A 24,443-nucleotide genomic window follows, 5' to 3' on the forward strand; every position below is an offset into this window, starting at 1 on the left:
CCTATGGACAGTCCTTTGCTTTTCCATACAAGAGGAAGCTTAGGAATGCTTTGCTTTCCTCTAGGTCAGGCTGCCTGCAGATACAGATCCTTTCCTCTGCTGCCTTATTGCCAGTTACATTAAATGCAGTATATGACAAAAGAGTTTATCAATACTGTACTGTAGTCAACATCTGTGTGAGCGTATACCATGGCCCCCATGCAAAAGAATATTCCACTGAGCCACTGGATAGTAGTGATTCGTTAGTGATAGTCAAAGTCGTCCTACACAATAACCCTCCTCTCTCTGTCTCTTTCACACTAGCCATGAAGGTTTTCAAAGGTAAGTACAGGTTAATTTGTGTATTTTTCTTTATATTTTGTACTTTTTATTTTGTATTATATTACTGTATTGTAATCATTTTCATAGGAATATTTTTGGGTTGTGCAATGAATCATCTGGGTTTCCATTATTTTTTATGGGGCAATTCACTTTGATATATAAGTACTTTGGATTACAAGCATGTTTCCAGAATGAATTATGCTCACAAACCAAGGTTTTACTGTAATTGAAAAATACACTACCCTCAAATAATATTTATATATATATATATATATATATATATAAAATATTTATATATATATGTACACTTTTATAATGCAGTTATAATACATATATATATATATATGTTTTGTACACAAACACACAACGAATATGATTCAGTGTTTAGTTACTGATGAGGAATAACCAAAACAGCATCTTTGCTCCTGGGCATTCCAGACTCCTCTGGACTCCTTTTCTGGGCTCTGTGTGGCTCAGATCTGCACTTCAGTGTTCTGACCCTGTTACAACAGGCAGAAAACCCTTAGCTCTTCTTTCTGAATTTCCTCAAAACTCGTTTTGGGTCACTGTTTGTAATTTATTTTTTCTGACATCTTACATCCCCCAGAAATCACACTCAAATATCTCCTACCACTTATTCAGGACCAACGGGGGCTATTTTCTCCTTAAACTGAAAACAACGAGTCCTGGTTCTATGTGCTGCATTTTCATCTGTGAACAGAGGCAAGAGTTTCTCCCAGGTCTCTTCCAGGGGGTCTGGGCTGACACTGGATTATCTATTTGCAAAAACATAGAATCCTAACATGTCTAGGTCACCCTATTAAGTCCACTCCTCAACTGGCCTTCGGCTCAGAGCACTTCTTTATCTTTATTTCAAACTCTCCGACTGTGAGCTGTCTCATATCTCCCCACGTGAGAAGTGTGCTCCTTGTGTTGCACTAGACTACTCTTTTGTGAGCCCCACTGACTAAATTTTATTTTCCACTTTTCAATTTATCCGAAATAGTAAATGGCCAGGTTGAGAGAACTGAACACCAACCCACAGCAGAGCGGTGTCTGTGAGCTCATTCATGTTCACAAGCTCACTCCTGTTGGTTGGTGTTTCTCAAAGAATGGTCTACACATCAGAATCTCTGGGGAGATTCTCCAGGCCCTACTTCTTAAATCAGAATCTCCCAGGGATGGGGATAGATCTAGGTGTTAGCAGTTTGGGTTTTGGGTTTTTATTTTTCATTTTTTTGTTTGTGTGTTTTTATTTTTAAATTTCCCAGGATGAATCCCAGTTTAGCCATTTAAAATGTATCTTCAGGAGAATTAGTTAAACCCTCTCAGTTTCTCTGAGCCTTGGTGTTGTCAGCTAAAAAATGGGAAGAACAAGAATCATCATTCAGGGCTATTTGGTGTAGTACATAGTTCATGTTCAGTCTGACATATGATAGATTCTTTTTTCATTTGCTGGATTCCTATTGGTTTGGGGGTTTCAGGGAGTTTTCTGGTAACTATGGGGAGGAGTTCATACCCAGCAGCCTCTGCTGCATGGGAACAGAAATGAAAAGGACAGAGGCCAAAAGTCATAATTTTAATAATATTTTGCTATTTAAAAAAAAAACAGGTGATTGCTGATTTAAACTTCCAAATGAGCTAAAAAGGAGTCATAACACTTCTCTAAAGAAGACATCCGGATGGCCAACAGGCACATGAAAAGATGCTCAATGTCGCTCCTCATCAGGGAAATACAAATCAAAACCACATTCAGATATCACCTCACGCCAGTCAGAGTGGCCAAAATGAACAAATCAGGAGACTATAGATGCTGGTGAGGATGTGGAGAAACGGGAACCCTCTTGCACTGTTGGTGGGGATGCAAACTGGTGCAGCCCTCTGGAAAACAGTGTGGAGGTTCCTCAAAAAATTAAAAATAGACCTACGCTATGACCCAGCAGTAGCACTGCTAGGAATTTACCCAAAGGATACAGGAGTACTGATGCATAGGGGCACGTGTACCCCAATGTTTATAGCAGCACTCTCAACAATAGCCAAATTATGGAAAGAGGCTAAATGTCCATCAACTGACGAATGGATAAGGAAATTGTGGTTTATATACACAATGGAGTACTATGTGGCAACGAGAAAGAATGAAATCTGGCCTTTTGTAGCAACGTGGATGGAACTGGAGAGTGTGATGCTAAGTGAAATAAGCCATACAGATAAAGACAGATACCATATGTTTTCACTCTTATGTGTATCCTGAGAAACTTAACAGGAACCCATGGGGGAGGGGAAGGAAAAAAAAAAAGAGGTTAGAGTGGGAGAGAGCCAAAGCATAAGAGACTCTTAAAAAATGAGAACTGAGGGCTGATGGGGGGTGGGAGGGAGGGAAGGGTGGGTGATGGGCATTGAAGAGGGCATCTTTTGGGATGAGCACTGGGTGTTGTATGGAAACCAATTTGACAATAAATTTCATGTATTTTAAATAAATAAATAAATAAATAAATAAATAGGAGTCATAAGTAAAGAGCATGTGCTGGCCTATACAAAGGGGGCTTGGTAAGATATGGACTTTTAATTTTATGTGTCAACTTGGCCAATATTGTCAATTTGGCCAAACATTATTGTGGGTGCTTCAGTCAGGGTATTTTATAATGAGATTAACATTTAATTTTTTTGAAGGTTATTTATCTATTTTGAGAGAGAGAGCATGAGCAGGGTAGGGGCAGAGAGAGGCAGGGGAGAGAATCTCAAGCAGGCTTGGCACTCAGCACAGAGCCTGATGCAAAGCTCGAACTCACTCACTGTGAGGCCATGACCTAAGCCAAAATCAAGAGTCAGATGCTTAACAAACTGAGCCACCCAGGAGCCCCACAGAATGAGACTGACATTTAAACTGGTGGACTTTGAGTAAAACAGACTGTCCTCCGTAATGTGGGTGGGTCTCATCCAATCAATTGAAGGCCCGAATTGAACAACAACAACGATGGCAACAACAACAAAAACAGCCTCTCCTGAGCAATAGAGAATCCACTGGTACACTGCGTTCAGACTGCATTGGCAACATTGACTTTTCCTAGTTCTACGGCAGAATGCCTTTGCACTTAAACTGGAACATCAGCTCTCCTGGGTCTCCACCCTGCCAGCCTTCCAACTACAGCTGCAGCATCAGCAGCCTCAGATTTCAGACTTAGCAGCCTCCATTATGATGTGGGCCAATTCCATATAATACACTTACACACACACACACACACACACACACACACACACACACACACCCTACTGGTTTGGTTTCTCGGGAGAACCCTCACAAATACAGAGGGCTTAAATAACAGGCTACATCACAGAACTTTCCTTCTGTAGGGGAAGGAAGACTCTGAAGATTTCTGAGCCCAGGAGTGGCATGGCCAGGACTAAGCCAAGCCCTAGGAATGTCAGAATGGAGTACAGGATCAGTTAGAAAGAAGAGACCAGAGAGAATATGCCAGAGGAGTAGGAGGACCCCAGGCTCCTCTCGTCCCAGGAACACAACTAGGTAACTATCAGATCATTCTCAATATCCCAGAAATCAACCTGAAGACTGACAGAACAAACTCCACAACTAACAGGAGAGTAGAAAGGAGAGACCAGAGGCAGAATGGTCAGTTAGGAAGTTACTATGAGTGTTTAGGCTGGTAGCACTAAGAAAGAAAAGAGAGGGGTGGATGGAAATTTTTAGACAGAACTTGGTGACTGGTTACAGGTGGGAACTGGGCAAGAGTCAGAGGGGGAGTAAGTGAGGACAGACGTTTGAGAACAGGGATCCAGAAAAATGGTGATGGCCTTAACCTATACAGGAATGCCAAGAAAAAGAACTGGTTTGTGGGGAGTGCTCATGAGTTCAGATTGGAATACTGAATTTGATTTGCCAGAGGGACATCTAGGACAGCTGGAAAATTGAGGCTAGTGCTGAAAGAGGGACAATGGTAAAAATGTATTGAGAAAGTATCATATGCTAACACAGTGTCTCACACTTTACAAGCCTAATCCACTGTAATCTCTCTAAGCATCATGAGACAGAAACTCTCAACTATACAAATATTCCCTTTGTACAAAGGGAACTGAAGCTTAAGGAATTTAAGTCCCTTAGGAGACAGCATGCACAGTGAGTCAGAAGAACCATAAGAAGGCCAGTGCAGCTGGAAGGCCATGAGCAAGAGGTGAGAGGGGTAGAAAACTAGACTAAAGACATGTCCAGGAGCCAGGTCATGGAGGGCCTCTGTAAGGCATTTGCATCGCTTCTAAGGGATGAGAAGTCACTGGGGAAGCAGGGGACTCAGGTTTTTAATGTAATTTAACGTTTCATAAGATTAATTCTGACTGCCATGTGGGAACAGGCTGTAGGAGGCAAGAGTAGAATCAAGGCACCAAGCTAGGAGGCTGTTGTGGGAACCCAGGCCAGAGGAGATGATGCTTCAGACCAGAGAAAGAAAAATAGGGTTGGGTAGGAAAGCATTTTGAAATTAGAACCTCTGGGCTTTATTTAGGAACTCCCTGGGGCCACGGAGAAAGAAAGAAATCAAGGATGACTCCAGGGTCTCTGGACTCAGCAACCAGGTGCTTGGCAGTGTCATTTACCATTGTGGGAAGCACAATGACGAAGAGGGAGAAGTTAGACAGGGAACACTGTGAGTTCTACTTCAGACGTGCAAAAATTATTAGCATAACTTAGTAGAAGTAACAATAGCCCAAATATGGACACCCTGAGCATAGCAGAGCAGAATCTGAAATACTGAAAGGTGCTCTAGACAAACAGTATCTCGCTGTTACCCATGGAGGATCATCACTTTGAGGACTGAGTCATTTTTACGTATGTATTAGAAATCCGAACCTGAAACCCACCTGTCTTGTTGCACTCTGGGTGCCTGAAACAAGGATTGGAATTATAGTAGACAATACATATGTGCTAAAGGAAGAAACAGAGGGGAAAAGGAAGAGAAGCACAAGGAAATGGAAGGAAAGAAGGAAGAAAGGAAGGAAGGAAGGGAGGGAGGAAGGGAGGGAGGGAGGGAGGGAGGGAGGAAGCAGAATGTTATGGCAGTAAAATTAGTTTTTCGTGTGTGTGTTTAGGAAGTAATTACACACTGGAAATTTTTACTGCCAGACTTCTCAAGTTTTCTGAAGGTCTAATTCTCCTTAAGCAAAGTCCTGTTTCTTCATCTAAACTTGCCATCTAATATGACGATGTTTTTTTCAGTATCACAAATAGGTGTTGGCAATTTAATATAATTACCATTAGGTATAATTTCTTCCTCATTCTTCAAAGTGTCCGAAGGTGTATAGGGTGTAATGGAGAGATAAGACACCCAATCATCACAACTGTAAAATGTTATTATTGTTGCTTGTGTAATACCTTAACTACAGCTCTCCATGTTTTTTTTCAAAATGATATATAGTTGCACATGGGTTTAACAAATAGAAATTAATCATGAATAGAATCCTCTGCCCAAGACCTAATATTTTTTATTCAACATGTTTGCTATACAAGTGATTTATTTTTAAGTACATAGGTAGCTATTTTTGCCTTAAAGGTAAGTATGTAGTCATGCGAATACCTGACATAAAATTTTCAAAAATGAAAGGTTATGCTAATAGAAAAAAATCTCTGGGAATTCAAATACCTCACTAAAAAACTGTTCACAGTATGCACTGAATTCAAGTGAGATGTATTAAAATAAATCTGGCATATGTTGTTTTTCTAGTCTGTCTTTTCAAGACTTCATTCTGTTGTTTCCTTCTTTGTTTCCTTTTCCTTTTGTTTGTTTTTTTTTTTTTCATCTCAAACTGTCATTTATATATGAGCTTAGGCCTCAAGATTCCAGTTTTACCATGCTAGAGAATCCTTAGCACAAAGGCAAGTACTAGCATTCCTGGGATATGGTCTTCACTGACGACTCCAACGATGAACAGATTGTCATAGATACTCTCACTTGAAATGAAATAAAACAATGTTTCCCCAAAAACTGTCCCTAAGAACTCTCAGTAAAAATGTCATTGTTAGCAAATGTTAAGAACCCAAGATGACTCTGTGTTTGGTAGCAACACAGAATACTGGTTAAGTGCAAGGCCCTGGGGTCAGGCTACACGGCTTCAGCTTCAGGCCCAGATGTTCTTGACTTCTCTCTGCTTCAGTTTCCTCTCTATAAAACAGGTGACAGTACTGGTGACAATAATGGCACCTAACTCACAAGACTATTGTGAGGAATAAATAGGTTAATTTATGTAAAGCATGATGACCACCTGGCACTTACTATCATTTCTTCCTAAAACACACGGCTGGTAGACAAGCCACTTCCATGAAATTAAAAATTAAGAAGAAGAATCTTTAGTGACCTGGGATTTAACCGACATGAAGATTTCTCTCACCCAGGGAGAGAATCTGAATTCTCTGACTACAATGGAAATTGTCTGCTGCTAATATATTTAAAGTTCCAGGAAAAAAAAAAAACAGAAATAAAAAAATATATATGGGAATATATATCTGGATTTATTTTGGTAGACGTTCAAAGACTTGGTAAATAATTGTTTTATTTACTTTAGTTTTTTTTTAATTTTACTTTTAATTTTTATTTACTTTAATAACATACAAAAATCTGACCCTAGCTCTTTATCCTGCCCCAATAAATCTTTTTAAAAAGTTCCCTTTGGATAAGCATCCTCTCACTGTTTCACATATATTACACTTGCTCTCGTATGAATACATCTGCAAGTTCACTGAGATGTGAAGTCATGATGGGCTCCTCTCCATTTTTCTGGCAGACCCAAGCACCATACTTCAGTTCTCAAAATCTTTGTTTACTAATTGATGATAAGCCCTTAAATTTGTGTAGTACTTTATAATTTACAAAGCACACCCACGTAACCATTGCCTTTTGCCCTTATTAAAAAATTATCGGGGCGCCTGGGTGGCGCAGTCGGTTAAGCGTCCGACTTCAGCCAGATCACGATCTCGCGGTCCGTGAGTTCGAGCCCCGCGTCAGGCTCTGGGCTGATGGCTCGGAGCCTGGAGCCTATTTCCGATTCTGTGTCTCCCTCTCTCTCTGCCCCTCCCCCGTTCATGCTCTGTCTCTCTCTGTCCCAAAAATAAATAAAAAACGTTGAAAAAAAAATTTAAAAAATTATCAACATTTTCCAGTTTAGGAAAGGGACAAGGAAAAATTAAATAATTTGCCAAAAGTCATACAAATTAGTATTAAAACTCAAACTGTGAGTACCAGTCCTCAGAGCCAGCCCAGCATTCTTCACACTACACATTCCCCACGATCTGCTCCCATCCTCAACCTCCACCAGTGGGGGACTCTCAGGCACGTCATGGGTTTACGTATGCAGGAGTTAAATGGCTTATCCAAGGCCAAGGTTTGGAATCCAAGTCCTGATTCCCAGCCCTGTGCTCTTTCCACGAATGAGACAGTGTGTGAGTTGGATATGGAAGGAAGAGGACAGCTGGAAGTAAAGTCAATGACTTCTGTGGTGTGAAAGATCAATATTTTCCCCTCAAATCAATTAGCCATGAATTAATTCTAGTGTAGCCGATATGAATCTCAGTCCACAAGCTCAGGTGTTCTAGAAATATTGCTGTTTTATTGCTTTTTAATCAACTTAATATGGCACCAAGCCTGCATTTTCATCCATCATACAAGCACCCCTTCCATTCCATGCTGGTTACACCAGCATCAATGGGGTCATGTGAACGGCAGACAAGGCAGGAAAAAACTTGAGTGAACTTCCTCATTCTCCAAACCCAGTATCATCCTGCTAGGGCAGGGGCCCTGGTCTCCTTGCCAAGAATGGGCCAGTAGGGATCTTTCCCTGGACTGGCAGTCCTCAGGCCAAATGTCTCCCTTCTCTTAGGTGCCATTGCCTGAGCAGGGCATTCATTCCTACTTCCTCGAGACCTCAAACCTTTCTCATCAGTTTGGGAAGAATCTTCCACCCTAATTTCTCTAGGACCTCAAAGGCCTTATCTATTTCCCTTCTCCTGGTAGGACATCCCCACTAGTTCTTAAGGAAGGGAGGGAGGGAGGGAGGGAGGGAGGGAGGGAAGGAAGGAAGGAAGGAAGGAAGGAAGGAAGGAAGGAAGGAAGGGCTGCTTCACCTTTCCATCCTACAACAATCTCTGAGCAAGAAAAAAATTAGACCAGGAAATACTCCTCAAATAGAGAAGGAGGGGAAATAATAGAGGAAAACAGCCAGCTGATTGATCCTGCCATACTGCTTTTGCTCCTAGGTCTTGGAAATAAGTAAGGCACTGATGCTAAGAAACTTCATATAAAACAAGATTTACCAAGACTAGATCCGCAAAATACAAAGGTGAGCACAATAGAAAGCACACATTAAGAAGTATTATGCAAATATACACTTTCAACAGGCCCTGTGGATACAGTGCAAAGCTGCCAGATAAACGTGATCTCTGTTACGGGAGGAGAGCAGGAGAAAGGTGATGATGGCTGAGGCCTTGCTTAACAAGAGCAGAAATCCCTGACATATTCATGCATTCTTTCTCCCTGAGCCTCTCCTGATCCTTTTCATGCCTTCAAATGTATCCATCTTTTCCTGGGATCACCAAAAGGGACATAGAAACAGACTTTGGAGGAGAAGAAACATGTATTTTTCACTTTTCCAAAAATATCTGACCTTTAGCTAAAGGAACAGTTTTGGAATACCTATAAAATAATAGTTAGGGACACGGTGGATAAGGATGGAGAGAAAGAGAAGGAATGATATTACCAAGTCTACTCTCCTACACGTCAGCAAAATAGAACTAACTATTCCAGCCTCATTTTTCTAAGTGAGAGGAAAAACAAAAGGACCCAAAGGAATCAGCAAAAAAACTGTATTACAGGATTACAAGCTTAAAAATCATTTAAAACAAAGGTAGAAAACTTCAAGGGCTCCCCTTTCCACAGACAGAAAGTTATTAACATAATTTTAAAGCTTTTCAAAGAATTATCTCCCTCTGACATCCCTAAACTTTCCAACGTTTAGCTCATTATCATTAGGTGTTACAAATTCAGTATGGCCTGGGTGGGGTTTTTTTGTTTTTTTTTACACTTATTTATTGTTGAGAGACACACAGAGACAGAGCATGAGCTGGGGAGGGACACAGAGAGAGGGAGACACAGAATCTGAAGCAGGCTCCAGGCTCTGAGCTGTCAGCACAGAGCCTGACACGGGGCTCGAACTCACCAACCATGAGATCATGACCTGAGCCGAAGTCAGACGCTCAACCGACTGAGCCACCCAGGCGCCCCATGGCCTGGGTTTTTTCTGGAATTAATTTGTTTTATTTACCATTAGACACTTTATTTTGACCTGGGATTGAAAAATGTGTTGGAGTTTGGATTATAATTCAATATTACCTTATTTATTTTGTTGACCAAATTGTTGTAGTGTTGTAAAATGGGGTTTTTAAAAACCAAATAATACTAAGAATTTTAAAACAGCAATAAAAATGACAACGCTATAAAGATTATTATCCCCATTTTACAAAAGAGAAACTGAGGCTCAGATAGCTTCAGTAATTTTTCAAACTACAGGGTTCCAAAGCAAGTATGAATTTTACAAACCATTGCCTCCGGTGGTTGCCAGAAAAAAATGAGGAAAGACCAAATCAATGTTGTTATTGCACTTAAATGAAAAATGAATGGTCTGTTAAAAGGGCCTATTGTAAGACAGAAATGTAACATGAGTCAAACATAATCATTTAACATTATTCTATCTGGACCCACATCAGTTCTTACTAATTATCAAAGACTAAGCAGATGCAGAAAAACACCAAATAAATGCCTACAAAGAGCAAAAAAAAAAAAATCTTTGAGGAGTAAACTGAAGCAACACTAATACTGTTCACCAAGGCATCACCAGCTGGCGCCGTGTCTCCAAATTTTCAAATGTGAAAATTTGAATTTTCTCTCATTTTCCTCCACTTCTGACTGTCTCATTTTTTAAAGCTCCCTTTAAAACGCCTAGATTACAGAGATTAATTGAATAAAGGGGCAAGCTGCAAACAATGGTTTAGAAAGATTTAAAGGTCCAGGGCAAATCTAAATGTGTGTAGGCTTGATCAGGAACCATCCGTGGTCTTCCAGTGGGGAAGCTCGAAGAGAAGATGGCATAGGGGAGAGGCAGGGCGGGTCCAACCTGCTTTATCCGAGCCCCTCATTGCACACAGGGCCACCCAAGCAGCTCTGAAAGGGATGCTTGAGAGAAGACAAGTTTAATTCTACTCCTGGGCTTGGGATTCCTTCTTCCCTGTGCACTTATCCAAAGCACACAGTAAATCTAAATCTTTACGGTCAAAATTTTACCTCTAAAGGCTGAGAAGCAGAGCCCAGCCCTGGCTGTGCTCTAAAATCACCTCTTCAATCTTTGAGACTGAGGCCTTGGGCCACATTCAAGACCAAGTACTGCAGAAGCGCTGGGACGGAGACTCAGTCACTGATATTTTAAACGTTTCCCTGGGGACTCCAACGGACCGCTGAGTCTGAAAACTGTGAGGAGCCTGAGAACCAGCTGCCAGGGGACACTCGGGGTGAATGTTCATTTCTACTTCACTTCCGAGAAGGAAAAAGCTGACGACACAAAGCAAAAACCACTCTGACTGCATTTGTAACACTCTTCTGTCTGTACCACTTGTAATTTTAATAACATAATCTTTTAGACCCAAATTATCCACAAGTTCTTTAAACTCCATTGTAGTTAAATGTCTCCTTTGCTTAGAAAAGAAGATGCAAGGAGAGAAGAGAAAACACAGCTATTAACCTTCATGGTTGCCGCTTAGAAGTTCTATATTTCTATATAATATTTGTTTTAGATATTCATGCTTTGATTCTGGAGGGGAACTCTTGAACAACAGAGCCGCTGGGGAAAGGCAAGTGGGGGTTTTGATTAAAAGTAACTATTTAGCAGCTGGCAGGAGGGATGCAATGTATCCTCAACAGAGCAGAGCTGGGGCTAAAAGGTGGCAAGGCAGATAGAAGCAGTCCAAGGACTCATCAAAGAAAACCGCATCAAGCCAGAAAAACCACTATCACCAGAGGATACAGGAGCTCAGAGAATTCTCAAATTATAAGAGAACGTTTTTACCAAATGTAATTAGAAATACAAATCTAACTACCACACCCACACAGACACTATGGTTTACTCTGAAAATAAGCAAATACATATTTTTACATTTTGTTTTATTATGACCTTGGACTAGTTTGGGGAGACAGGAGTACGTGTTGAATAAAATTTTTATCTGACCCAAAGCAGAAAAGGTGTAATTCCAAACCTTCTTAAAATAGCTTAACAGTAGTCATTAGGGAATAGATGGCCCTGATGTTTGAAAAGAGGACTGATTCTGCCATGAATGAGGAGAAACATTACTCCACATAAAGCATGTGGCTCACTCAACGCTGTGGGCTGCAGTGTCTATGCAGATGGGGACCCTTCAACAGCATTTCTCTTTGTTAATTTAGATTTAGACTGCATCGAATCTGAGAATCATTTTTGTCCCTATTAAGTGGGATATGGGTGCATGTCTGTGTACATGAATACACACACATACCCCATTAATTACCCGCGTAGTCTGCTGGAGAATGAGGAGGCGTAACTTCACCTCAACAAAAGCCAATGCTGGGGTTTTCTGCTCATGCACTTGTGACTCTAGACAGAACAACTCAGAATTTGGCAAAGGTGTGGCTACAGGTTATTGTGTCTACCAATAGTGCCTGAAGAGGGTGTGAGAGGGGGAACTATTTCTGTGGAAAGGAGTTCATAGTTGCCTTTAAAAGAATGGAGAGGTACATGAGGATCTCTCTCTCTCCCTCTCTCACACACGCTCTTTCTCTCTCTCTCTTTCTCTCTCTGAAAAAAGAAAGCACACCTTCAACAGGAAAGCAAAGATGATAACTAGACAATGTCTATTAGCCAAAGAATCCCTCCCAAAGAGATTTCATAGTTTAAGTCTTTTCTAATAGACTCTTGGTACAGCCATATTCACCATCCAAGTCTTATAGTTTTATCCTTTTTTATAATTCTGAGGCAGAGATTGATAATTATCCCTCAATATTCATTCTTCTCTTCTCATAGTAATAGAACCTTTAAGTTTAAGCCGGCTACCTGGTCACCCAGAACACAGACAAGATTCCTCAGCCTCCCTTATAGCTACCTAGGACCATATGACTACGCTTTGCCCAATAGGATGACTGTAAAAGTGATGTGTGCAACTTCAAGGCTTTCTTTTAAAAGACTCAACTAAGACATAGACATGCTGGTGTACCACCCTGGACCTTACATGAAGCTGCCTTGTAATGGCAGAGCAATAAGGTGGAAGTCTGGGCCCCTGTCCCTGTGATAAAGGAGAGCCATGTAGCAGCTCAGACTTTAAATGGCAGAGAAACAAACTCCCATCACAGTTAAACCATTGTTAACGTTGGGTCTCTGCTTCCACAACTAAACCTATATCCAAACTAAGATAACCTCCAGCTTATTCCTTCAGTAATTTTTTATGTTGCTGACATGGTACAAAATCAAGTAACAGATCAGCAAAAAATACTGTGTCCTTCTCCGTATCACCATTCTGCTGAAGCCAGCATCAGATCACAAGGACTACAGTTGTAGTGACCAGGCTACTGACTGCCCATGAAACAGGCAGAACCCCAGGGCCAAGCTGAGAGAAATGAACAAGAACTTGTGCTGCAGAGAAATAACTCAGAGGACATATGACATAAACCCACCGCTCCCTAAATATACTAAAGGGAGGTAAGACTTAGAGAAAGAGATTGGCACATACATTCTATCTAGGCTTGGATAAATTGGGATGAGAGCAGACGGGTTAATGCGCGAACTTTTGTGAGAGAGAGACTTGAGATGAAGTGTCTTCTCCATTGCTGATGAGCTATATGACCCGAGACAAGTGACTTGGCCTCCCTTAGCCTGATTTCCTCATCTGGAAATGAAGTTAGTGATAGCTACTTCATAGGGCTATATTATGCATTAAGTTAATGATGTACCTTAATATTTGGCACAATGCCTGGCATGTAAATGCTCAATAAATAACCTTATTGAAAAACAAAAACAAACAAACAAAACGCCCCACTCCAGCCAGGAAAAAAAAATCATTACCTTTCCTCAAAAATCAGTCCTTATTTATTCCTGCTCCAAGTCACAATATACCCCTACTCCTAAAGGACCCTCTATCTTCCCCTTTCTGCAGTCTAGGTCTGAACAGGATCTTACCATCCTCCTAAGACCTTCGCAGCTCATTCTCTCCCTTCTCCAAACTCTACACATGTATTGTCTTGTCTATATCACTCATTGCCACTAATCCCACAGTTTTTCATTATAACTTTCACGTATATTAGATCCGTCTTCCATTAGATTCTAAACTTTATAGAGTATCTTCTTTTCCTTCAGATCACATATCCTATTTAGCCCAACGTGGTGTGCTCCCAAAACTCTCATTAAAGGAATAACTGATACCCTTCAAACAAATGTGCATGTGTAGCTTACAGAGAGCCAAGTAGAATAAATGTCATTCTATTCACATACTGAGTAACCAAATGGCAGAATACCTTAAACTTTAAAAATCAAATTAATGGAATTTTGACATTTGCAATCATGAACGAAGCCAACACTACGTACTTTAAATTTTTTCCTTGACAGGAATAGTTCCTTCCCCAACAGCAGGTAAGTTCTAGCTGCAAACTCAGCTCCCTGCACAGCTGTTTTCCCTGCCATTTCAAAGCCCATCATAGCGCTACATTTTTGGGGCTCATAGCTAATAATATTCATTAATTTATTTCTCAAACATTTATGTGCTAAGTAACACTTGGGGCATCAGATATAAATAATTCAAGAGACTTCCAATCTAGTGTAGTTTTCTATTCACCTACGTCTAGGTGAGCTTTAATATTTGTGCCTGATTATCCCAAGAATAAACTCAGGGGAGGACAAGAAACATCTGTAGGTCTAACCTCATGGGACGTTACTGATGGTTACTCTCCATAGAATTGACTAGAATTAATGTTTTGCACGTATAAGTCAACCTATGTAAATCACTTAGAATAGCCCCTGGTAATACAGTTAAGCACTTACTTAACAAATGTTAGCTACTAGCAGTACGAGTATTCATATTATTAGTATTAGATTTTTAAATCACAGTGTTCAGTGTAATGTCAGGAACAATTCACTCCTAGTTCTGAATATCAATAAACGTGAAACCTAGGGAAGGGTGGAAGTAAAAAGCACAATGTGATGAGTGTGGTGCAGTTGTACGTAACTGGGAACTTAGCCTTTCATGATCCAGAGTTAATCAGGATTACAAAGACTAAAGTGTAGTGAAAGTATTGTGTAAATATAGTCCTAATGTATCATCATGTGTTTTTACTGTAAAACAGCAAAAATGTTGATTACCATTTGAGCAAAATATGTGCCAACAGGACACATTTGATGAATGACACACGGAGCCCTATATATTTATAAATGTTAGACTTATAAAAATAAAGAAATGCATTCAAATTATTTACTCAAAAGCTTGGAGATTTTAAAAGGTTATACAAATGGTTAACATGGTAAATTGCATGTTACATGTATTTTTGTGATTTTAAAAAAGTTTTTTAACTAAAAATTTAAAAATCGAAACAAAACGATGCAAATATTCTCAAAAGGCGCAACAACCATGATGATACTTATAAATTTTTATAACCGCAATGTAAATGAAGCTTATACAAAAGTGTTAAGCAGGCAATCACAAGATGAACTAATTTTTAAGCAAAATAGAATTGGGAGAATTGACTTGCTTACGATCTTAAAAGGAGAGAAACTTAACAGGTGCACATTCGAGATTTCCTTGGCTTTAAAAGGAAGCCCTACCCTAGACATATAGCTAACTAGAAGCTTCTATCTGAGGGAAAGAGATGAAATATGAAGTCAAAACAGAAAAATATCACTTATTCAAAGCCACGCCTACTTAATAGTAAGATGGATGGTATTCCCTAAGCACCACAGGAGTCTGGCATGAGGGGAATCAGTGGCGAGATCCTGGGAAAGCTTCCTTCAAGAGGCAGGCTATGAGCTGTGCCCTTTAGTCAGGAAAAGCAATGATACTGAGCTTCACGGAAAGGAGACAAAAGACACAGATTCTGAGGAACAATAAGCAAGTAGAGGATTCATGGATAAATCTCATGGTGTGGCTAAATTTATCATCCACTTTCCCCTTGAGGTTGTTTCTAGTGGCTGTAATGAGATCTACACGGTCCTCTTAAGCAAAATAGAATTGCTACCAGTGTCTTGAAATCTCCACTCTCGCCGTGGCCCCACGCCCGACCCAGAGAACAAAAGGAGTAGAGAGAGAAAAGCAAGAACATACAGTGAAATTCTTTACGTATGGCACACCTGCCAGATCTTACAAACCCAAATGTTGTTCACTGTTTCCATCGGTAATTTACTCATTTATATTACTTCAGAAATAGTTTAAAATTGCATTACTGAAGTTAGCTCAGAGGCATGGTACACCTAAAGAGCAAAGCAAAGAAGTCAGTGAGGAAGGAAGGAGGTGCCGTATCACGTTCATGTTTGTGACGAAGCTATGGCTCCAGGGTCAGTGTGTCCTGTCTGGTGATGGCTTCCCGGCTCCTCCAGCAGCCAGTTACAGAAGTCCTTCTTGGTTACCCCTCGATCCCAGCCCTGTTGGACTGTAGTTTGTCTCTCTACATTTCTGTCCCCACAACTAGGCAGTGAGCTCCTCAAGGGCAGGGACCCTGGCAGGGCTCAGGTTCTAGAGCCGAACTGCCCAAGTTTGAATCCTGTCACTACCATTCCCTAGAGGGACGATCTCAGCTAATTCACCTAACTTCTCTGGACATCACTTTCTGGTTTATCAACAGGGACTAGAAGCCTATGAGTTAACACACAAAAAGCACGTTGGACGGTCACTGTCTGTTTATAGTGAGCATTCAAAATATGTTAGCTATTTGATTCCTCCCAGAGCCTAGCACAGCATCTGGCATATAAAGTGTGCTCAGGAAATAGCTGCAGAATGATGAATGAATGAATGAATGAATGATGGTGGGAGTGGGGGTGGTGTCCTTTGCACTCCTCCCGGAACCTAACCTAGCATGATGGATTAATAAATTTGTAGTTAAAGAAAGGCTACAAGGCAAAGATTTTACCTGAAATGAAGAAGCAAAGTGTGACACTCTGGATCTTCATGAGAGATTTCTGACCAGAGATCTTATCCTCAAATCATTCTATTCAGGCAGCTCTTCAACTACCTGCATAACCTATCAACACATGAGATACACATGTATTTTACCTCCTATAAAAGAGGGGTGAAATATAGAAGGGAATATGAAAGAATTCATCTCCCACTCCTAAAACACTGATTGATTTTCTACAATGTACCCAATGCTGTCACCTCATCTTTTGTGAAGTTTTGAACTCATTCTTTTGTTTGTTTGTTTGTTTTTGAGAGACAGAGAGAGGCAGAGTATGAGTAGGGAAGGGGCAGAGAGAGAGGGAGACACAGAATTCAAAGCAGGCTCCAGGCTCTGAGTGGTCAGCACAGAGCCCGATGCGAGGATTGAACCCAGAAACCATGAGATCATGACCTGGGCCGAAGTCGGACACTCAACCGACTGAGCCACCCAGGCGCCCCTGGAATCATTCTTTAATGAGAACTCACAGAAGCATTAGAATTTTGGAGCTAATCGTTGGTTTGTGAAACACACCCAAGAATCAGCAATTGGCAGGTGTAAACCTGTCCAGAATTTTATGGGTGGAGTGTAGGTGTTGTGGATAATTCCACTGGGATTAACACCAGCATTACCTAGAAACAACGTATTCCCTACAAGATTATACAGGTTTTAGTCAAACATACAAACTGTATCTCACCTAAGCATTCTTGTTTATTGGAGAAAACCTCCACAAACCTAAGGATGAAACTTTTTATTTATTTTTATTGTGTTTATTTATTTTGAAAGAGAGAAAGACAGAGTGCGAGTCAGGGAGGGGCAGAGAGAGGGAGACAGAATCCGAAGCAGGCTCCAGGCTCTGAGCTATCAGCACAGAGCCCGATGCGGGGCTCAAACCCATAAGCCGTGAGATCATGACCTGAGCCAAAGCTGGACGCTCAACCGACTGAGCCACCCAGGAGCCCCATGGATGAAACTTTAATTCCAAAGAGTGAAATACTGAGAAGAACACTGGAGTAAAAGACAAAAAATAGATATTAGGATCCTAGTCCTTGTGACTCCCTTGTGACCCATAAGGCCAGGGAGAAGTCATTAAACATTCCTGCAATGGAGTAATGATAACCTGCCTTGCCTATGCTGGGGGACCATGGTAACCATGTATTCATTCCACAAGCATTCAGCAGGCACCTGCAGTAGGTGAGGCTGGCAGTAAAGCACTAGGGTAGAACGATGCACCTGATACGCCCGATACAATCTCCCAAAGAAATATGTTAATATTTGTTACAGAACAGATGGTATTATTACATTATCATAAGCATAGTTGCATTTATTATTTAAGGATAATAAAAATAAAAATCTCAGGACGCCAAGGTGGGTCAGTCAAGTTAAACGTTTGACTCTTGATCTTGGCTTTGGGTCATGATCTCACGGTTCATGAGTTTGAGCCCCAGGGGAGGGGGGGGGGGGAGAGGGCGGGGGGAGGGGGGGGGAGAGGGGGGGAAAGGGGGGGGAGAGAGAGAGAGAGAGAGAGAGAGAGACCCACATTGGGCTCTGCACTGGCAGCAGAGAGCCTGCTTGGGATTCTCTCTCTCTCTCCCTCTCTCTCTGCCCCTTCCTGCTTGTACTCTCGCTCTCTCTTGCTCTCTAAAAATAAATAAACATTTTTTTTAAATAAACAATAAAAAAAAAATCTCTCAGCAGATTTTTCTTGTTTCCTGTTTTCTTGTTTCTTGTTTCCTAGCCTACTCCACAGGAAAGTATTCCCCTTCATCTCCATTTCCTTTGTCTTTGGATTTTGCCTCCCCAAGAAGGCTTTCTCTGACCATCCTAAGATATCCTTCCCCTCACTGTTATTTTGTTTAAACAATGGCACTTGTTTGTTTCCTTCATGGTAAATATTTGCAATTACATATGTTTACTTGTTTGTTATTTATTTCTGCCACTAAACATACATTCCATGAGGTCAGAGATTTTGTCCTTTTTTTAAGTTTATTTATTTATCTTAAGAGAGAGAAAGAGAGAGAGGGAGCACAAGCAGGGGAGGGGCAGAGACGGAGAGGGAGAAAGAGAATCCCAAGCAGCCCTGATGGCAGGGCTTGAACTCACGAACTGTGAGATCATGACCTGAGCGGAAATCAAGAGTCAGTTGCGCACACAACTGAGCCACCCAGGTGCCCCAGGGATTTTGTTCTTGTGTCATATTCTCAGCAGTACCTAGTACAATGCCTGGAGCATACTGGGTGCTCAATAAATATTTGTCCCATAAAAGAATGATGGAAAAACAATCATGTCATAAAGAACCAGCCCAACCGAAGAGAAACAAACATGATGGCTTAGAAGTAATAAGACTGAAAATGAATCAATGAAGATTTTAGATTCAAATTCTTAGTTAGTGTTAGTCTACATTTGTTTTTTATTCAGAGGTATAAGAAAGTACATAATTGGCCATATATTTACTATTTTATTCAATTCTTACCAAAAAAAACCCCACCTTTTTTCAAGTATGTGTTGTTAACCTCATTTTACAGATGAGTAAACTGAGGCTCAAAGAGGACACTAGCTCAGGTGGAAAGTGACAGAGCCTGGTTTTGTTTGTTTGTTTGTTTTTGTTTTTGTTTTTACCACTTCATCCCTGCACTCTAATAATGGAAGCCCCTGGAATAATAGAGGAGAGAAAACAGCTGAGAGAGAGAGATTACGGCACAATAGTTTTGCAGAGTAAGGAGATGACAGGTGACAAGACAGTGAAAACTCGCCTCCCCAGAGATCTGAAAGCTCTGAGGTAGTGTCCTCATTCCATGTATGAAGAAACCCAGGCTTGCTCACTCAGGGCAAGTGATTTGCCAAAGTACTTCTGTCTTGGGTTTCTCTGTAGGTCAGCAGTGTTTCCTGAGAATACCCTCTCTCTCTGGCTTTCTCCGCTTTTTCCTTTGGTCTTTTCTTTCTCTGTAAGGAAGCTGTTTAAAAGGTACAAAGACCACCCGGGAAAAGACAATGTCACTGCATTCACAGAAATAGGATTTGGCCTTCAATACAGGCTGAGCTGGGTGCTTTACAATCAGGTTTGCATGCATGTATATGAAACCCTCCTTTGGAAACTAGAGCAATGGCCCGGAAGTCTTCAGGAAATCAATTTGTTGCAGAATTTCCTGTAGAGCCAGTGACCTCCCTCAGTAAACGCGAACCCCAGACTGATGCCAGCTGCAAAACCTTCGCTGGTGGTGTGTGGGCGCCATCTGGTGTCCAGAGGCAGGCTGGCTCCAGCATCAGACCTGTGGTTTCAGACTTGACATTCTAACCACAAAATGCCATCAAAACTGTTGAATCACTGTATTGTACACCTGAAACTAATATAACACTGTATGTTAACTATACTGGAATTAAAACAAAAAACTTAATTAAAAAACACAGAGCCACCTGCTCAGGTTCTATGAATTTCTCTATTAATAATGCATAAACCAATAATATCCATTACAACTGTTAAAAACCTCAGTTGTAAATCTGATGTCCATATTTTTTCTCTACGCTAATTTTATTTTATAGCTGCGGCCTGAGTCTTATGGAGGCATAGTTCATCTATTTCTTTTATGTCACCTCCAATTTCATTCACTCAACTAGTATTTGTTGAGCACCTACTGTGTGTGATACACCATTCTTGGTACTGCAGAAGAAACAAAATTGAATATGGAGGAAAAAAAAAAAAAACCTCTGCTCTCAAGGAGTTTCCACTCTGGCAGTGGAGATAAAAAAAATCTCGACAACTTGGGGGAGAAAAGTCAACACTGCAAGTATTCCAAGAGGGATTGCCGGAAGCTAGAAAAATATCTAGATAGAGGTCCACTCTTTTACAGCTGAAAGCAGCTTTTCAGCTGAAAGCTGAAAAACGGAGGTTTTATCAATGTGGGCACTAGATCGCTTGTGGCAACCACTGCCCTGACTGGGGACAGAGGTCCAGCATTTCTCTCCTTGAGACCGGTGGGCTCAGCAAGGAGAGGACCATGTACGTGAAGACGGGTCTGATACACTGAAACCTGGGAGCGGAGGGAAGTAGGAGGGACCCAATAACACAGAGAATGGGGAGGAGAAAATGCAACTCAGGCACAACAAAAACGTCCCCCATTTGTGACAGGATAATCCCCAGGGGCCAATGGGGGGCCCCTCCCTCCTAATCCAAGCCAAAAGTGACTCAAATACCTATGGGTTCCAGCTGCAGCTTTATCCTCCCCCACCAAGTGGACTGGAAGACAGTGAACTAGACATCTGGATTCAGGGGTGCCTCCCTAAGGAGGAACAGAGGCTCCCAACCTCTGCACTGACGGTGAGCTTAATCGGAGCACCTTCTTTCCATTGCTTTCTGATGAGAGACCACTGGTACAGTAGTGGTCTTCTGTTCATTATTTTTTTAAGTGTTATTTATTTTTTTTGAGACGGGGGGAGGGGAGCATTCGCAGGAGAGGGGCAGAGAGAGGAAGAGAAAAAGAATCTGCATTGTCAGTGCAAAGCTGGATACGGGGCTCGGACTCAAAAATCGTGAGATCACGACCTGAGCCAAAACCAGGAATCAGACACTTAACCAACTGAGCCACCCAGGCGCTCCCAGTAGTGATCTTTTAACTGGTACAAGTCTTTTAAATGGTACGAGTCAGCTGGGGCACAGAAAGGCTTTTGGGGGACACACAGGCATGGACACTAGATCCCCAATTTCCATGTCTTTTCCTAAAAGTGACAACATTAAGCAGCTCTCTGATGTGGACAGGGCCTCCTGTCACTACCTCTTTCACAACCCCCCTTTCCCTCCTCACAAAGGAAAGACACAGCCTTCCCCAATCATATCCTGAAGCAGTGTCCCAAACTGGAAACACTTCCAGGTCACTGAAACCAGAGACAGTTTGAGAAAGCATCTCCCCTGAAACAGAACCATGTGAGGACAAAGCAAAGCGAGTTGGGTAGGAAACAGTGGAGGCAAAGCCTTACTCATCCAGGGTCATGCTGAAGGCAGTCTCCAGCCTTTGTATTCTCTTCTTGCTCTTTTCCCTCTACTTTAGGATGAGAATTCAGAACTGGGATGGCTGTCACAGGCATGTATTTGAATGGAATTGAAAAAGTTTAAAAAGAAAGCCTTTGCCAGAAAGAAGGTCTGATTTGGCTATTTGAGTTGATGAGGAATTTTTTTTTTTTCAATTAATTACATGGTGGGCATATTTTATGAATAGCTAACTTAAATCTGCAGTTTCAAAAAATATATATTTGAAGCACATATATAATATGCAATAATCTGGTAACTGCATCATTTATGACTATTTAAAATTATAATAAAAAAATTTTTTAAACATCAAGGAGAAATGCAAGAGGGGCAATAAATGTTTCCAAATGACTTAGAGGTAATGCAAGCAAAAACAAAAACAGAAACAAAACAAAAAAAAAAAAAAAAAAAGAGAGAAGTACTGTGCTATAAACCAAAGTAAAAGTCACCTTAGTCAAGTCCTGGTTGTCATTTTTCAGTCCTTGAACCCAGACCCTCCACCTGTGTGACTTTTGTGCATTATAGGGCCCTCAGTCCTTAACCACATGTGAATAACCCAGCTCTTGTACAGAGGTCCTTCTCAGGGCTCTGGAGGATGGGGGCAATTCAGAGTCTCCTTCCTGTCATTTAACCCCAATTTGAGATCTGTTGTTCCTTTATAAACACTTTCTACAGTATATATTGTTTCTTTGTCTCTCATTTATTAATTTAATGTCCTTTATTAGAGACCAGATAGCCATACCATACCATCCAGCTTTCCTCCCCATTTCTTTTCCTTTGATATAGCACAGTGCACCCAAACTGCATTCCACAGAACACAAAAGCTAGTAATTGGTGTTCCTCTAGAAGAGATTCATGGTGTAAATATGGGGAATGCTGAATACGCTCCCTCCTAGAGATTCACAATCTATATTGGCATTGTCTCCCCTTCTATCCTGCTGGGACCATGTCTGTGGTATTCACCAGCATACCTCGTCCACCTGATAGGTGCTCAGCGAATATGACTTGAATAGATCAGGACACTGGAGACCCAGAATGAAAGAATCTATTAAGAACACCCGTTCAACTCAGATACCACCTCACGCCAGTCAGAGTGGCTAAAATGAACAAATCAGGAGACTATAGATGCCGGCGAGGATGTGGAGAAACGGGAACCCTCTTGCACTGTTGGTGGGAATGCAAACTGGTGCAACCACTCTGGCAAACAGTGTGGAGGTTCGTCAAAAAATTAAAAATAGGTCTACCCTATGACCCAGAAATAGCACTGCTAGGAAGATACCTATGTTTTCACTCTTATGTGGATCCTGAGAAACTTAACAGAAGTCCATGGGGGAGGGGAAGAAAAAAGAAAAAGAGGTTAGAGAGGGAGAGAGCCAAAGCATAAGATACTCTTAAAAACTGAGAACACACTTTTTGCAGGTGACATGATATTATACATGGAAAATCCGATAGACTCCACCAAAAGTCTGCTAGAACTGATACATGAATTCAGCAAAGTCGCAGGATACAAAATCAATGTACAGAAATCAGTTGCATTCTTATACACTAATAATGAAGCAATAGAAAGACAAATAAAGAAACTGATCCCATTCACAATTGCACCAAGAAGCATAAAATACCTAGGAATAAATCTAACCAAAGATGTAAAAGATCTGTATGCTGAAAACTATAGAACGCTTATGAAGGAAATTGAAGAAGATATAAAGAAATGGAGGGGCGCCTGGGTGGCTCAGTTGGTTAAGTGTCCAACTTCAGCTCAGGTCACGATCTCACGGTTCGTGAGTTCGAGCCCCGCGTCGGGCTCTGGGCTGATGGCTCAGAGCCTGGAGCCTGCTTCAGATTCTGTGTCTCCCTCTCTCTCTGCCCCTCCCCTGTTTGTGCTCTGTCTCTCTCTGTCCCAAAAATAAATAAACGTTAAAAAAATTTTTTTTGAAAAAAAAAAAAAAGAAGTGGAAAAACATTCCGTGCTCATGGGTTGGAAGAATAAATATTGTCAAAATGCCAATACTACCCAAAGCTATCTATACATTCAATGTAATCCCAATCAAAATTGCACCAGCATTCTTCTCGAAGCTAGAACAAGCAGTCCTAAAATTCATATGGAACCACAAAAGGCCCCGAATAGCCAAAGTAATTTTGAAGAAGACGACCAAAGCGGGAGGCATCACAATCCCAGACTTTAGCCTCTACTACAAAGCTATAATCATCAAAAGCTGGTATTGGCACAAAAACAGACACATAGACCAATGGAATAGAATAGAAACCCCAGAACTAGACCCACAAAAGTACGGCCAACTAATCTTTGACAAAGCAGGAAAGAACATCCAATGGAAAAAAGACAGTCTCTTTAACAAATGGTGCTGGGAGAACTGGACAGCAACATGCAGAAGGTTGAAACTAGACCACTTTCTCACACCATTCACAAAAATAAACTCAAAATGGATAAAGGACCTGAATGTGAGACAGGAAACCATCAAAATCCTAGAGGAGAAAACAGGAAAAGACTTCTCTGACCTCAGCCGTAGCAATTTCATACTTGACACATCCCCAAAGGCAAGGGAATTAAAAGCAAAAATGAACTACTGGGACCTCATGAAGATAAAAAGCTTCTGCACAGCAAAGGAAACAACCAACAAAACGAAAAGGCAACCAACGGAATGGGAAAAGATATTTGCAAATGACATATCGGACAAAGGGCTAGTATCCAAAATCTATAAAGAGCTCACCAAACTCCACACCTGAAAAACAAATAATCCAGTGAAGAAATGGGCAGAAAACATGAATAGACACTTCTCTAAAGAAGACATCCGGATGGCCAACAGGCACATGAAAAGACGCTCAACGTCGCTCCTCATCAGGGAAATACAAATCAAAACCACATTCAGATATCACCTCAC

The sequence above is a fragment of the Panthera uncia genome, assembly GCF_023721935.1.
Source record: "Panthera uncia isolate 11264 chromosome D3 unlocalized genomic scaffold, Puncia_PCG_1.0 HiC_scaffold_8, whole genome shotgun sequence".
Taxonomy (NCBI): Eukaryota; Metazoa; Chordata; class Mammalia; order Carnivora; family Felidae; genus Panthera; species Panthera uncia.